Below are 14307 nucleotides of genomic sequence, written 5' to 3'. Positions count from 1 at the left end.
CCTCAGCATGAATCCCACATCTCTGCTCCTAGGAAATCCATCGCTCTCAGTTCAGTGCCACGAACGTTAAATCGGTATTATAGCTCCATAACAAAGTAAGGATATTGGAATCTTACATCAAAGCCATTTTGTTACAGAGCCATAATATTAATTTAGCATTCTGCTCTTCACTGTGCTGAAACAATGCTATTTTACAGGGTTTGATCCACAGGGAAGAGGCAGACACAAGCAGCAGTTCAGCTGCAAAATGAGAGTGCACCATTCTGTACGTTCAGTAGGAGCGATTATAGCCAGGAAGACTACATACACCTCTGACAGATTTCATCATAAAGCTCACCAGCCAAACAGGTTAGATCAGAAGCTCATACTTTTTCTATCCAGAAAGACAATCTGAAGTTTAGATCCATTTTTGTGAGAAAAAACAAAGAGGTTAACACAGCATAAAGCACAGAGCACATTCTGAGTCCTCCAGCTGAAGGAAAACATAAGCTAATGACCAGGGTGCTTCAGATGTATGTCAGAAAGTTTAGAATTACGTATACCATTTTGGTTGCCAAATCTGCCCCATTAAAAGTATGTAAAGATCTTACCTTCCAGAGACTTTACCACAAGCCATTATGTTTTCCCCCAGTACATAAAATAATTGACAATGCAAGTAAATCCTCACTGTTTTTTCTCAGTTTCTGGTGAGGAATCTCAGACAAGCAGCAAAGTGTGGCAGAGCAGTAAAAAATAAATAAATAAATATAACTGTACAGAAGACTCATCATGGCACAGGAAATCAGCAGGGGATGTTCCCAGGGCTACTGCCTGCATTCACACCTTTCTTTTGTTTCATAGTGTTTTGTTAAATTGGAACCCAATGGTATTTTTTTATTGAACAAAGTGTTTGTTTAATAAAGTCTGGACACCTAACAAAACTCTTCCCCATGTTCCCAGCTTTGGGCATGGGCACGCTTTGGGGACACTTGCTGTTTTGCTGGCCTTTTGCACTGGGGTTTAAGCTCAGTCTAGAAAGGAGACCAGAGGTGTGACAAGGACCATTTCGCCACCTTCAGCCTCCTGTCATCCAAAATCCACCTATGTCAAGAACTGACCTGGGATACGTGCATTTCTTGCACTGAGTTTTGTATTTTGTTTTACTTGGCTTTTTCCTTGACTTGGGAGAATTTATACTTGGATATTAGGCAGACATAAACAGCCATAACAATTCCAGCTCTGCTTGTATGAATGATCCACTGATGTGTGTTAAATGCACTCTATTGCTGCACTAAAGTCAATTTGCAATTGATCATATTGCATTTCTAGTGTCAGCAGATATGAAAACATGTCATTTACCGATGCTTAATGAACCTCTATGCTGACAAGACATAAATATCAATAAGCAGCTCTCCAGTTAAGGAGGTTAACCAGCAAAGTACTCAGTGAAAACATTAAAGAGGTAATCATCTGGCAATTGCTATATAGATGGAACAGCTGCCATCAAGGATGACTAAACCTGTACAAAGGACTACTACAGGAAAAAAAGAGAGAAAACGTAGGTAATTAACTCCATGTTATAAACTGAAAAATCCTGCGTGAACAAAAAAAAAGGTAATTGCCTTTTGGGATTGCACTTGTACTCTTTTCCATGAGCACTCAAGGTAATCTACTTAGTGGAGTTTTTTTGACCACGCTGGATATTTGGAAAGGAAAAGACAACAGCAAGTTGCTCCATTTCCTCCTAATCCTTCCTGGTAGTGCTAATCCTTACTTCTCTCTCTCTCTCCCACTTTTTTCATTGCTTTCATGGGTGTTTTAATTCTAAGACTTGCACTTTTTTTTTTTCCCTCCAGAAGAAAACCTTCAGTTTCCTGTAAAGTTAAAGGAACTCAATAAAGGGAACATTACCAGTGCTTAGAAGCACTCCATGAAAGTAAAACACAGCAGATTAAACTCTGCTTTATAGTTAATGGAGCAATTTAACAGCAGCCACAGCCATCACTGGACTGAACATAAATTTCAAGTTCAGTTCAGATTTTAAGCAGATGTAAATGGTGTTTATATTTAATCTTTGGAGCCCAAGGCAGTGCAAGATTTCCGAGCAAACACCACAGGAGCCCAGAACAGATTAACTTCACAGGGCTGAGATGTGTCTGCAAGTGGGATGCAGAGTAGCCCTTTTACAGCTCTGAAGAGTGCCTTGAAAGCCTCCTCCAGACTTCAGAAGGACCTGAGCTGGTTCCTGCATCATCTGCAGCCTGTCTGCGGCACAGAAATGCTGTTCTGGATTCCTGACTTCTCACACACACACACACACACACACACACAAAGAATGAAAGGTAGAAAAAAAGCATTTATATTGTCATTAACTAGTAGCAGGGCAGCTAGTTCCTGCAGTGCTTCATTCTGAACCGGTGCCTCACAACTTGCAGCTACGTTGGAAAACCACTGAGTGGTCACGTTGCGAACAGCTCTGAGACAAAAGGGAAACTGTAGTAAAACTGCAGGAATAGAGGGAATCTTCCCTTTCTGCAGAAGAAACCTATGGATGTTCAGAGATAACAGGCATTTAAAGAAGTTGCTGCTGTTTGTACATTCATTAACAACTATTTTAGTGACAATGTATTGTTATGCAAAATCTCCACATATGAGACAGGAAAATGGGTTTTCACATCAAAACAGATGCAGTTAGAATGAAATTGTCTGTGTTCTAAAGCATCCTTTGTTATAGGTGCTGGCAGGGTACCACATAAATCCTTCCCATTTCAGGCACGATCTCCAGCTTAAAAAAAAAAAAAATTATCATGCAGATCCATTCCTCTTCCCTCTTGTATATGCCCTGTCCTATTTCATTGCAAATGTTTTCCCTTGATAATAATGATTGCACACAGATCTCATATCACAGTTTTCATCAGTAGATGAGATGCAAAAGCAAACATCAGACACAGAGATCAGTTCATCAACCCCATTTTCCAGCTTCAGAAACCGAGATGAATGAGGCTTCCCCAAGGCCTCCTGGCATGCTGAAACACACGCAGGGCTTTGGTGCCCAGCAACGCTCCCCCAGATCCCTTAGAGCTAGGGTAGCCTCCACTTGCAACCCATATTGTACAAAAGGTCACACTCGAATAACATCATTGTATTACGGAGGTTCAAGAGAGACACCCTGCTTAGCTTCCTTGCCTAGGCATAAACATTTCCGAGTGCACTCAGAGGAATCTGTCTGGTTTTCCTTCTGGTTACTGCCAGTGGCCACACAAAGTAGCACTAATTTGACTCTACTTGGACCTCTCAACATGCAAATGCCAATTTGCCAACCACAATTAAAGTGAAAATCTGCGCAGGGTAAGAAGCCAAACTGATTGCATAGATATTTTAAAATGTTACTTATTTTTTGTTTAAGCATTCTGATAATTTTGTGATAGCTTTTCTATGCAAACAGTCTGAGGCAGGTGGGGTTGTTCAGCCTGGAAAAGAGAAGGCTCCAGTGGAGACTTTATAACAGCCATCCAGTACCTAAAGGGTGCCTACAGAAAAGCTTGAGGGGACTCCTTTTCAGGCAGTGTGGTGATAGAACAAGGAAGAATGGCTTTAAACTAGAAGAGGGTAGATCTAGATTAGATATTAGGAAGAAATTCTTTACTTGATGGTTGGTGAGACACTGGAACGGGTTGCCCAGAGAAGCTGTGGATGCCCCATCCCTGGAGGTGCTCAAGGCCAGGCTGGATGGGGCTTTGGGCAGCCTGGTCTAGTGGGAGGTGTCCCTATCCATGGCGGTGGCATCAGAATTAGTCTTTAAGGCTCCTTCCAACCCAAACCATTCTATGGCCACACACCAAAACCCAAGTACCGAACATAAAATGTAAGGAAGATGAGAAAGAGAGATTTCTGACAGCCCTATTTCTGCATGCACTAAATGTTGGTGATGAAATTCAGTAGGTGTAATTCTAGAAACACTTCCCAAAGGGTTTCAAAATGTACTGAAGAATGCAGTAAACAATAAAACAAGATGGACAGGAGCCTTGGTTTTCATTGCTGACAGTTAATTGGATCCCAGTTACTGCTCAGCCAGCTACAGCTTGACCCAAACATGAAGAATGACAGAACTGCAATCAGAAGTACCATCTTAATATTGAATTAAATATATCCTCCACATCATCTACAGTTATGAACAAATAACTCAGGAGCATTCCACGTTGCACAGCAGTATTCTAAAAATACATTTGCTTTCAGATACGATTTTAGATGGCCGAGCAGTTTCTTCATAACTCACACCTGAACTTCAGAATCTTTGCCCACTACAGTAAGCATTAATCAAATTAAAAATTTGCTCCCAGGTATGATTATATCTCAGCCTTATAGAGATATTATTATTGCTGCTTTGTGTAGAGAAATAAAAGGTTTTATGTAACACTGCACTTGATTTTTTCAGAAATAAAATAAAAGAGGAGGTTTTGTTTGCATTGAAGGATGAGATTTCCCTCTGGATTTGCTGCCCTCTAGATATATTTCAGAATAAAACTGCTGTGCTTTTTAAGTGGATTTTGCAATAATCTGCTTTAGCTAAAGACGCAACGGGGAGGGGATAAATAAGTACAGAGGCACAGAGGAGCCGGTGTTTGAATGGTTTGTCAAGATACTTTTTGAAAAGATACAGAGACTGTGCTGCCAGTTGTGCAAGAGGAGGGGGGTGGATATACATGTCTACAGGGGAAACTTCAGTGCTAGAGACCAGTGCTGGGTTGCCGCCATCACAGGACAACATGCCCCGTTTCCTCTACGGCAGGGAGATTATCAGCACATTGTTCCTACAGACATCTCTGCCAATGGGCTTCAGTACTGATGTAAGAAAACTGATGCGAGGAGGGGATATTTCTTCTCCAAACTCCCTTGCTACACATCTCTTGGATAATACAGTTCTGCAAAGCTTCTCTTATTGATACCAGGCACTGGGTTGGTAGTACCATTTCAAGACATTCAAGATTTGTTCTCACTCTCAGCTACAGAGAAAATCAAGCTTTTTTCAGAGATTGACAGAATGTTGCTTGCTAAATTCACTGCTTCCCACTCCTGCAGTTTTTGTCATTGTTCTGATAGGGATCTCAACAGAAAATTTTGTTGTAGAGGAGTGCATGTGAGTGTATGTTGGTCTAAAGTCATGACACTGATCAAAAATCATAGAACAACACAGGTTGGAAGGGACTTTGCAAGATCATCAGGTCCAATGTTTCACGTGAAAAGGGAACCCAGATGACATATAGCACCCTGTCCAATTGCACCTTGATACCATACACTTTGCTCTCCCTCTTTTGGGCTTATTTTTTTTATTTAAATAAATGTGTTTTTTGTATAACAATAACTGTTAGATGCAAGGGTTATGTGGTGGGGTTCTCATGGATTTTCACTCGGAGGAGGAATCCATGGTACCCTTGAGAGATGAGAGGGACCCAAAAGTCACCATCATAGAGTTAAAAGCAAGCCTGAGTCATCTTGCTCAGGCATGGCATTACTCTCAGTTCCTTTTAAAGTAGGCCTTATTTTCTCCCTCTAATAATAAAACTTTTTTTTCCCCCCCAACATCTTTTCAAACACCTTGGTTGAGACATAAATTGTTCCACTTGCCTATCTATTTTATCACTTCTCATTTGGAGGGACCCTGAGAAGTCTTTTTTGCTCTAGGTATTCTAGATGGCACTGGGACTGGCCTTGAACAAACTGAAGAACTCAGTTCTGGTTACCTCTAATTTATAGGCTGCCCTGCTTTACCTAATCCTCAGCTTGTTAGCATTATCTTATAAACAGTGTTGTTCTTGTTTTATAGGATATTGTGAACACAGTGCTACAGAGACTTTAGAGAAAAATATTGGACCTGATGATCTTGCAAGGTCCCTTCCAATCTCTGCTGTTCTATGATTTTTTGATCAGTGTCATGACTTCAGACCTTCACTGCTTCTAAAATTAGAATCTTCCTCCCTTAACCTATTTCTTTCCAAGCAAATATACAGTCAAGATGGTCTTACTGCACTAATTCCTGTGATTTAGATTCTGAAAACAAAACAAATGTTCATTTTCCTCAACCCATCTGAAGATAAACAAAATTAGCAACCAGTTGAATTTGGCAAGAAATTTGAATGAGATTTCTGTTTTAAGCTAGCTACCAGAATGAATAACGAGGACTGCAAAGTGTGTTGCTACCTCCTTGTGCCCGAGATATCCCCTAGAGCAATGAACCCCAAAACCTTTAGCCACACGTATCCTACCCAGTTCTAAAGTAATTTGATTCATACATGCTAATTCCTGTAGACTTCAAAGTGTTTCAAATGCTTTCCCTAGGCCAGACCCTGTAAAAAGTATTTTTTTCCTCAGTCTGGACATAAGGATTTCTACTGATCCCAACAAAACAGCCATAGCAGCAAGCACTAAGGTACATTTCAGTGTCTGCAGCATCAGCCCCTGTGATCTGACAACTTGACAAAAGTATATGTTGGCATTTAGAAAGCACTATTCATCAAGGGAAATCAAGGGAAAAAACAGTTATTAACTCACAAGGTCAATGTAAGGTGATCAATATTATTAATTGCCTGTGGATAAGTTGAGAGAGTAGTTCAGCACACTTTAGCAATTATCTGAGATTGAACACAGTATTAAATACTAACAGTATTCAATCATAGGTGGTTAAGAAAGGAAGCTCCTAATTCTGCTCACCTTTTTGCAGATGAAAGTAGAGTTTCTTCAGCATAAAGTATTGCTGAATGCCCTCAGTCCTTTGCTTAAAACCATATCAAGTGTATACAGGAATCAAAACAGTAAAATTTTGTCTGTCTTGTCTTTCATGACACCAGAAACAGAAATCCCAAACTAGCACAAAATACCCTGTTCTGTTGATATTTCTAGCCTTACCAGAAGCTGAAATTTCTCAAACCCACCCAGACAGCCTGGTACCATGAGATTACAGCATGACTATCTGTGTTGGAGCAGGAACTGGCAAATAAACACAAAAGCATGCACACAGCAAACGTCAGACAGAAAAGACATACCTGTTTACACTGCACATGGCACAGACACTTCCACCCAGAATCCTTCCAATTTTTCAGAAATAAAATCCCCTTTGAGTTTCCTAACTTCATTACATACCCAGGCCCAAATCCAGTGTTTCACTCATCTGCTCAATATCAGTTCTAAATCCTATAGTGTTTTTCAAGGGAGATGGCAAAAAAAAATATTCTCAATATTTTAATACATTAGCCTCTTCCCACATTTTTTATTTATTGTAACTAAAGCATTATTCCTGTCCTGCTGTCATGCCTTCAGCTGTTTTCAGACTGCAATTCATCCAATTTGAGAACTTGGATCCTGGGCATTGGCTTCTCCGGATAAATGCTTGGGTATGGTTGGACACTTGCCCCTGTGCAGTTTTTGGGCAGATGCTGAAATTGCACCCCACCTTTGATTAACCTGGGACAGCTTGGAACAGACAAATTCCCAAAGAACGATGACTTGTATTAAATTTTGCAAGTGTCCTCAAAAACATCAAATGCCTTTTCAAGTTATTGACCTGAATGACAGACGTTGGCTGTGCTCACCAAAACCACTGAGATGAAAGAATAAAGCCTACATGGTTGTTAGTCAGACCACTTGCTGCTTGCCTGGAGAGGACTCATTTGCTGTGATGACAAACAGAGAGGCAGAAACCTGAACAGAATAAAAGTCTTGCTCTTGCTTTGGACCAGAATCCCAAATGGGCATTAATATTTATAAATTCAAAGGCTGTCACTGGTTCAGAACTTATTTCAGCCACTCATCCAAATTGAACCCAAAGCTTAAACCTTTTGACATGGACCTTCCTCTGCACAAAGTATTTGTGTAATTATTACTTTTTTTTTTAATAGAGGGTATATTAAAAAAATATACCTCTATCAAATGAGCTGGAAAAGTACAGAGAAAAGAAGGCTTTCAGCATTCAGTGAGAGCCCAGAAGCCAAAGCATTAACTTACATAATCGAAGGACAAGCAACATCTTCTGCACAGGAGAGTTTATTTTCCTGTCATGATCCAAACTAATAGTGAAAAAGTGTTCACTTGTCAGAAGTATTGTTCCAAAAAGAGGGATCGTGTTTTCTAGTGACAGAGCTGGCCACCCCTGGTGTGCACAGGACCACGATTTTCCTCCAATTGCACTGCCAGCATCAACTGCTCTTCCCACCAGCCCAAACTGAGTGAAATCTCCCCCTCCAGCAAAGAGCGCCTGCCAAGGAACCTGCTGCCCAGCAGCAGGCTGGATGATTGATGAGGCTGCCTGAGCTTTGTGCTGATGTATAAAAGCTGTGACAGCACCTGGAGGAGTGAAGGGATGGCAAAAATCAGCTCAAAGAATTACAAGAAGCAGTAAAAGCAGATGTGAAGGCAGAGGCGCTTTGTTTCTGGGCAGCTTCAATCTAATTCTGCCCATGGAATTTTACAAGCAAGAGATTTCTGTAATGGTTTAAAAAAAAAAAAGTGCTTGGAGGGCTGAGCTGATGAAGGCACCAACACAGAGGTGCAGAAGGGAAACCACTGCTACGGATTCATCAGGAGTATCAGAAAGTATCACACCTTCAGCTACACTGCACAATCCCGTCACATTATCTCCCCCCCCACTTCAGGACGCCAAAAGCATCACTGTCACCTTCCCTCTGCATGCTTACCTTCAGCAGCTTCTCTAGGACAGAAAAAAAAAAATCCTGCAGACAAGAGAAGGCCAGCAGAGCTCACATCCTAGCATGTGCCTGCTCTGCCCTGCTTGTCACACACCACAGACACCCGTGTCACATCCCACAGGGCAGCGAAGGCAGCGCAGACCCAGGGAGACTCAGGGCTCCCCTCTCACAACACTCACCAGACATTCTCTTCTAGCTCTTTCAGCAACAGCAGCACGTGCTTCACTAGTTACATACAACAACAGTAAATTATTTTATTGAAGATGTATCTTCTCAGTGCAAAAATCGAGAATAAAATTCTAGCTCTTTTGCCTTCCAGATTCTAATGATCTGAAAGAGTGCAATGAACTTTGAAAATAACTGCAAAAATTAAATAGGTTTGAATGTTTTAAGGCAAAACCAAAGCTATAATCTGCCTATTTTCAGATGCAGAACTTGTTCTCTCTAAAACCTGGGGCCACAGGAGCATCGTTCAACTCATTATTACAATTTAAGCTATGTTTATGTCACCGTACCCTGAAGAATCATGAAGCTTAACGTGATATACAGATAGAGAAGAGTGGAAATAGGAAGAAAGGCACCTTAAAGATTTGGAAGAACTAAATGGAAGGTTAAATAAGCTGGTAAGATTGACACATCTGTGCTAACATCTAATAATACTCAGAGTAAGGAAAAAAGGGGGAGGAAAATTAAGGTCACCTTCCCGCAGGAGGAAGAAATTAAACACGACAAAACTTCTTAATATTCAAGAGAATATTGAAAAAAATCGTAATACAGCTGCACAATAAGTCAAGAGGAAAAGCTCAGCAAGACTGCAAGGGATGCCAAAGCCCACCAGGAAAGTAGCCAGTGGGGATGGTGCTGGGACAAACAACAAGGTCATTGCACTGCGTGTTCTCACTAATCCAGGCCTAATCGTGACACTTTTTGTCATCCAGAGTTTGTCAGAAAGTTCTTTGATTTTGTTTCTTTATCATAATACAAAACATAAGTCTCAACAAAATTCTGCTAGCTACATTTACATTACTATAACAGAAGAAAATACTGTTTTCAGTGGGAAGAAAGTAAGTAAATGAAAGCAGGCTCCTATGAGCATCCACATGTTTAGGACACTTGCAACTAAATACAGACTGAAGATCTCAACAGTTTGAGGGAATGGGCTCAATCTTAAACTAAAAAAAAAATAAAAATGAAGTAGTAAAACTTGAACTGACTAAAATCCTATTTCAAAATTATACACTGAAATATGCATCTGAAAATTGACAAACCCTTTCAAGTGGGCCACAAATCATCTCAAGATTGCAGCTGGATGCAGCCTTCTCTTCCATCCACACAGGAGGTAAGTTTGGATTTGAGATCAAAGTATTTCAAGCTTGAGACACAGGCGGTCAATGTGAAACATCATCCTTGACCTTAACAGACCCATCAGCCCCATTGTTCCCCTAGCGGACCTTGAGAAGCGTTCAGCCAGTACCATGATTTCTGCTCTATTCCAAGTTCCAGGCCCTGATAAGAAGCTAGATGCAGGGAACAGAGCTGGTCAACCACCACCACTTGTGGCTGACCATTAGATGCCAGGGTACCTCCCCACAACAAGAGGTATCAGATTATATCATTTTCTTGAACTGGGCACGAACCCAGTACCTAGGTGGCCCCAGAACAGAGGAGTTCTGCTCTGTGCTTATGCTGCAGTCATACCACATCAGCCTAGCAGATCCCCAGAGCAACTAGAAATGCTGGCTTCACAGTTTATTTGCGGAGTGAACCTTGATAATAGCTTTAGTAGACTGCATTCTTGGTTACAATAACCACCAGCAAGTATAGTGGTACACCTGGACTGCCTAGATGACTATCTAGTCCCGTGCGCATGCACGACTATTATGGAGCTTTGTTTTTGCAATGTAGAGCTGTGACCAAGGAATCTGGACTCTGTCCTTGATTTTGCCAGAGAGCTGATGTACGAATCCCTTGCCAGTGCTGGGCTTCAGCAGCCTGGCGCAGTTCCTGGCATCATGTTTGTTGTGACCCTCTTTTCATTACAAGCTGTAAGCCATTTAGGACCTTTAGAAACAAGGCATCACAGTAATACAGACAGCAAATTGGTAGTATCATGTTGTTGTTTAGTTCCCTTAGAAGTCCATACAGATAAGCTTATAAGCACATGCCCCTCTGCATGGCTAAGCGTAGAACAGTGACCATCAGGAAACTGCTGGCTGCCAGGATCTGCTTGGCTCATTCATCCCAACAGCTCTAAGCACACTATGTGACAAATAAATGTGCATTTTTTCATGTATATGCAAATCAAGAATAAATGAGGTCCATTTAAAGTTCAAATCCTTCTCATTATCTTTTTATCTGTATATAGACAAACTAACCAAAGCACCTGCAGAATGTTACATTCTGGACAATTATGAAGGCAAAATAATATTGTTTCAAGGTGTATCAAGTGGACACCATTGCCATCTCAGCAAGAGCCATCAGCCCACACTAGGGAGAACTGGATTCTCTTTGGTATAAGTAAAATTCATCCCACTGGAGTTAACTCAGTTTACAGCCACTATTTACTTGTTTGCTGCTATGACTTCCCTAAGTCCTCTGGGTAATCGGTGAGTTGTGGATATATACTGTCCCCATGGCACTTTTCAGACCTTCATCGTTGCACTTTTTCAGTTGTCCCAGTTTTTTCCTTCCCACCTCCTTTTAAAACTTTGACCATATAATTCACTTAAGCTTCTAAATGAGATACAAGTCTATAAAGAGTGTTGAGCCAGCCAGCCTTAATTTGAAAATGTCATTACTCCCACACTAAAATAAAGTTCTCCAGTCAATCCCATGGCAGCCCTCATAGTTTGTATGTCTCCCAGACCAACCTTAGTGAAGCTGTGTTATTTTCATTTTTCCAGAAAGGAGAAATATAAAGGGAGGAGATAAGATACCACCACCCAGAGCTGTGAAGACTAGAATTGTCCAGGGGATTAGAGCAAGGAAGTATTCTTATTTTCACAGTTTTTCTGTGCTGAGAAGGTGTAAAGTTTTACCTGGAGAAGGGAAAACAGTAAGCCTTTATCATATGCTCGTCTCCATTCCAAATTGACTTGAAGTCAATTTCATTTTGCAAAGTTAGAAATATTTAAGATTCTCTTGAGATTCAGAATATCATTAATGGGTTTCCCATACAGCCTATCCTGTGCTGTTCTGAAGAACACTTTTTCTGAGTTAGCAAGTTAAAAGGATTACATTTGAACTAGAGGTGAGATACTCTCTACTTTCTTTCAGCCACCTGTAAGTTAAACAGCTAATATGCCTGGTGTCTCTCTGTAGTCAATATGATGAAAGTCACTTTCAGAAGGCAATTCATTTCATCCTGTAATAGATATTAAAAATAGGCTGAATAGATTGCCCTCTCGATCTGCTTACCTAGATATTCATCTCCAAGTGTCTCCAGGAACTAGATCTGTGTCTGTAGCCATAAGGGACCACATTCATTTGTAGGTGAAGATGCCTTCGTCCAGGTGTCTATAAGTAAGTGATAGGCCCAGGTTCCTACTGCTGGAAGATTTTACCAATACAGTATACAGATCCTTGAGAACAGCTTTCTCTCAAGCAGACACCTAGCCTTGATTGAAGTGTCATGTAGGTACAGGACAAGCAAATTGATGTCTGAAGGCATCTGGTAGAGTCCATAGCTGCCACTCCAGAGCAACAGAAGTCCTGTGGCAATACTACAATGCTCTATGAATGTTCCGCTTACTCCAAGGTGTCTCAAATGCACCAGACACCTGTGCTTAAGCAATTGAACCAAGCTCTCCTGGTGCCCGCACACCTCTTTGAACCCCAGTGGCAGTACTGATTAATTATCACTGACTGAGATCAAAGCACAGATTGCCATTTCACGTGTAGACACCTCCATGAAGACAACAAGGTTTTCCCAATTCTGCCCTCAGGGGACCATTGTCAGCTGTGACACAGAAGCACACCAAAAGTAAATTCTACCTTGTGTCCCACCACATACAGCCTGTTTTCTCAAGGAGGACCCACAGACAGCAAAAACAAACCAAACGTCACAGCTCACTCTAACTGGTGCACAGTGGATGAAACACAATCAAGGACAAACCCTACTCAGTGGGTTAATCAGTGTTAGTTCATTGATTTAAAAACACACACACACACACATTAAATTGTTGATGCAACAGGAAACAGAACCTGAGCCTTGGAGCTCAAGGAGTTATTTCCAACAGAATCTGTAATAGAGCCTAAAGGGTCGCCCAGTTCCTGCTCTGGCACCACGATTGCAGCCCCAGCATTAACTGCTGTAGGAGGTCAGGGTCTCCTGAACTGCTTGCTCAGCCCTAATTACAAAAGAATGGAATTGCCTTACAAAAGAATGCAAGTGCCACTTTGATTTTCATCAGAAAGTATATACAGGCTTTTATTATTATTATTATTATAAAAGTAATACTCATTTGTTGAGCTCCAATGGGATATATAATCCAAAGCAGGAGCACTGCTTGAAAAACAGTAAAACACTTTCTAACAGCTACACAAAACTTTCGATGTTTTCAGTTATACTTCAATGTGGTAAAGCAAATAGGTACTTTGGGTTCAGACTCATTACCATTCAACTGTCTGTTTATAAAGGAATAAAAGGAGACATTTAAAATATAAGTGTCTGTAAGGCTCTTCAATCTCATGAGCCAATCTAAAGTTAACTGAGTGAATCGCTCAGCTGCAGTCAACTAATAGGAGAGAAAAAAAAATCAACTCTGAGAAACCACTTATACATCCATCTATATATCCATCCTCCAGGATTTGAATTCAAAGTCTTGTTAAGTCACCAGAAATCAGTCTCCAGGACTCCCTGGGACTGTTCTGTATACCAGCACAGGGTAAACTTGTTTTCAGACCTAAATGGAGACATCCAGACTGAAAAAAAAAGCAAGATGGCAGCTGAACAAGGTCAATGGGTAGCGGAAGTATAAAATTAAAAAAAAAAAAAAAAAAGGATGATCAGTTTGACTTCTGAATTTCAAACACTAATCAAAGCAAGACAGTGAACAGAGGGAAGCATTAACCCAACTACTCACATCACAAAATGAAGATTTGCCTACCAAGTAAAATTCAAATAAGTTTGTGTCATCCTTTCTGAACACCAGTTCCCAATATTCTTTAGGTAGAAGGTTGTAGAGTTCCATCATGTGCTGTTTATGATCTCCACGTGAAAAAGCAAGCATCAAATAATAATCTGCAGAGGGTATTGAGATACCTATTAGGTGTCCTATTTGGGGTTGCATCATTTCATGCTGAACTTCGGCACTGCAGTTCTTGGTGGAGTTTAGTTTACCTCAGAGTGGAAAGGACTGTAATATTTCAGTATTAATAATCCCAGAAGTCTCTGAAGTAAGAGGATCCCTCTAAAATGTGGAACAACTTCCATCTTCAGTGCTAGAATTACTATGTAAAACATTGCTGCGCTTTGCCTGAATTTAGAAACTCTGAGCATGATTTTTAAATCAATCAAGCACCTAGAGTTCCTGCTGAACTCAGCAGTTCTGGAAATCAAATCGACCATGTAAAGCAGTATACCTCTTTGAAAAAAAAATAGCTGCAGCTTCCCTTCAATTTGGACATC

General features: G+C 40.8%; 1 protein-coding gene across 17 annotated transcripts in view; it reads right to left on the bottom strand.

The window, feature by feature from the left end:
- TUNAR (transmembrane neural differentiation associated intracellular calcium regulator) overlaps positions 1 to 14307 on the bottom strand; it is a 163598-nt gene that overhangs the window by 138752 nt on the left and 10539 nt on the right. Inside the window, exon 2 of one of the 17 annotated variants that reach the window (XR_013951982.1) lies at positions 2068 to 2764. The exons of 15 other annotated variants lie outside the window; for them this stretch is intronic. The gene's annotated coding sequence lies outside the window, so the exon portion shown is untranslated. Of the gene's footprint in view, positions 1 to 2067; positions 2765 to 13008; positions 14036 to 14307 lie in introns of those variants that run through there. One more of the 17 variants, XR_013951983.1, reaches the window with a different exon arrangement.

Source organism: Anser brachyrhynchus (assembly GCF_964034855.1).
Source record: "Anser brachyrhynchus genome assembly, chromosome: 5".
NCBI classification, from domain to species: domain Eukaryota; kingdom Metazoa; phylum Chordata; class Aves; order Anseriformes; family Anatidae; genus Anser; species Anser brachyrhynchus.
Note: the sequence above shows the minus strand (reverse complement) of the source record. Positions and strands in the feature narration are given on the sequence as shown.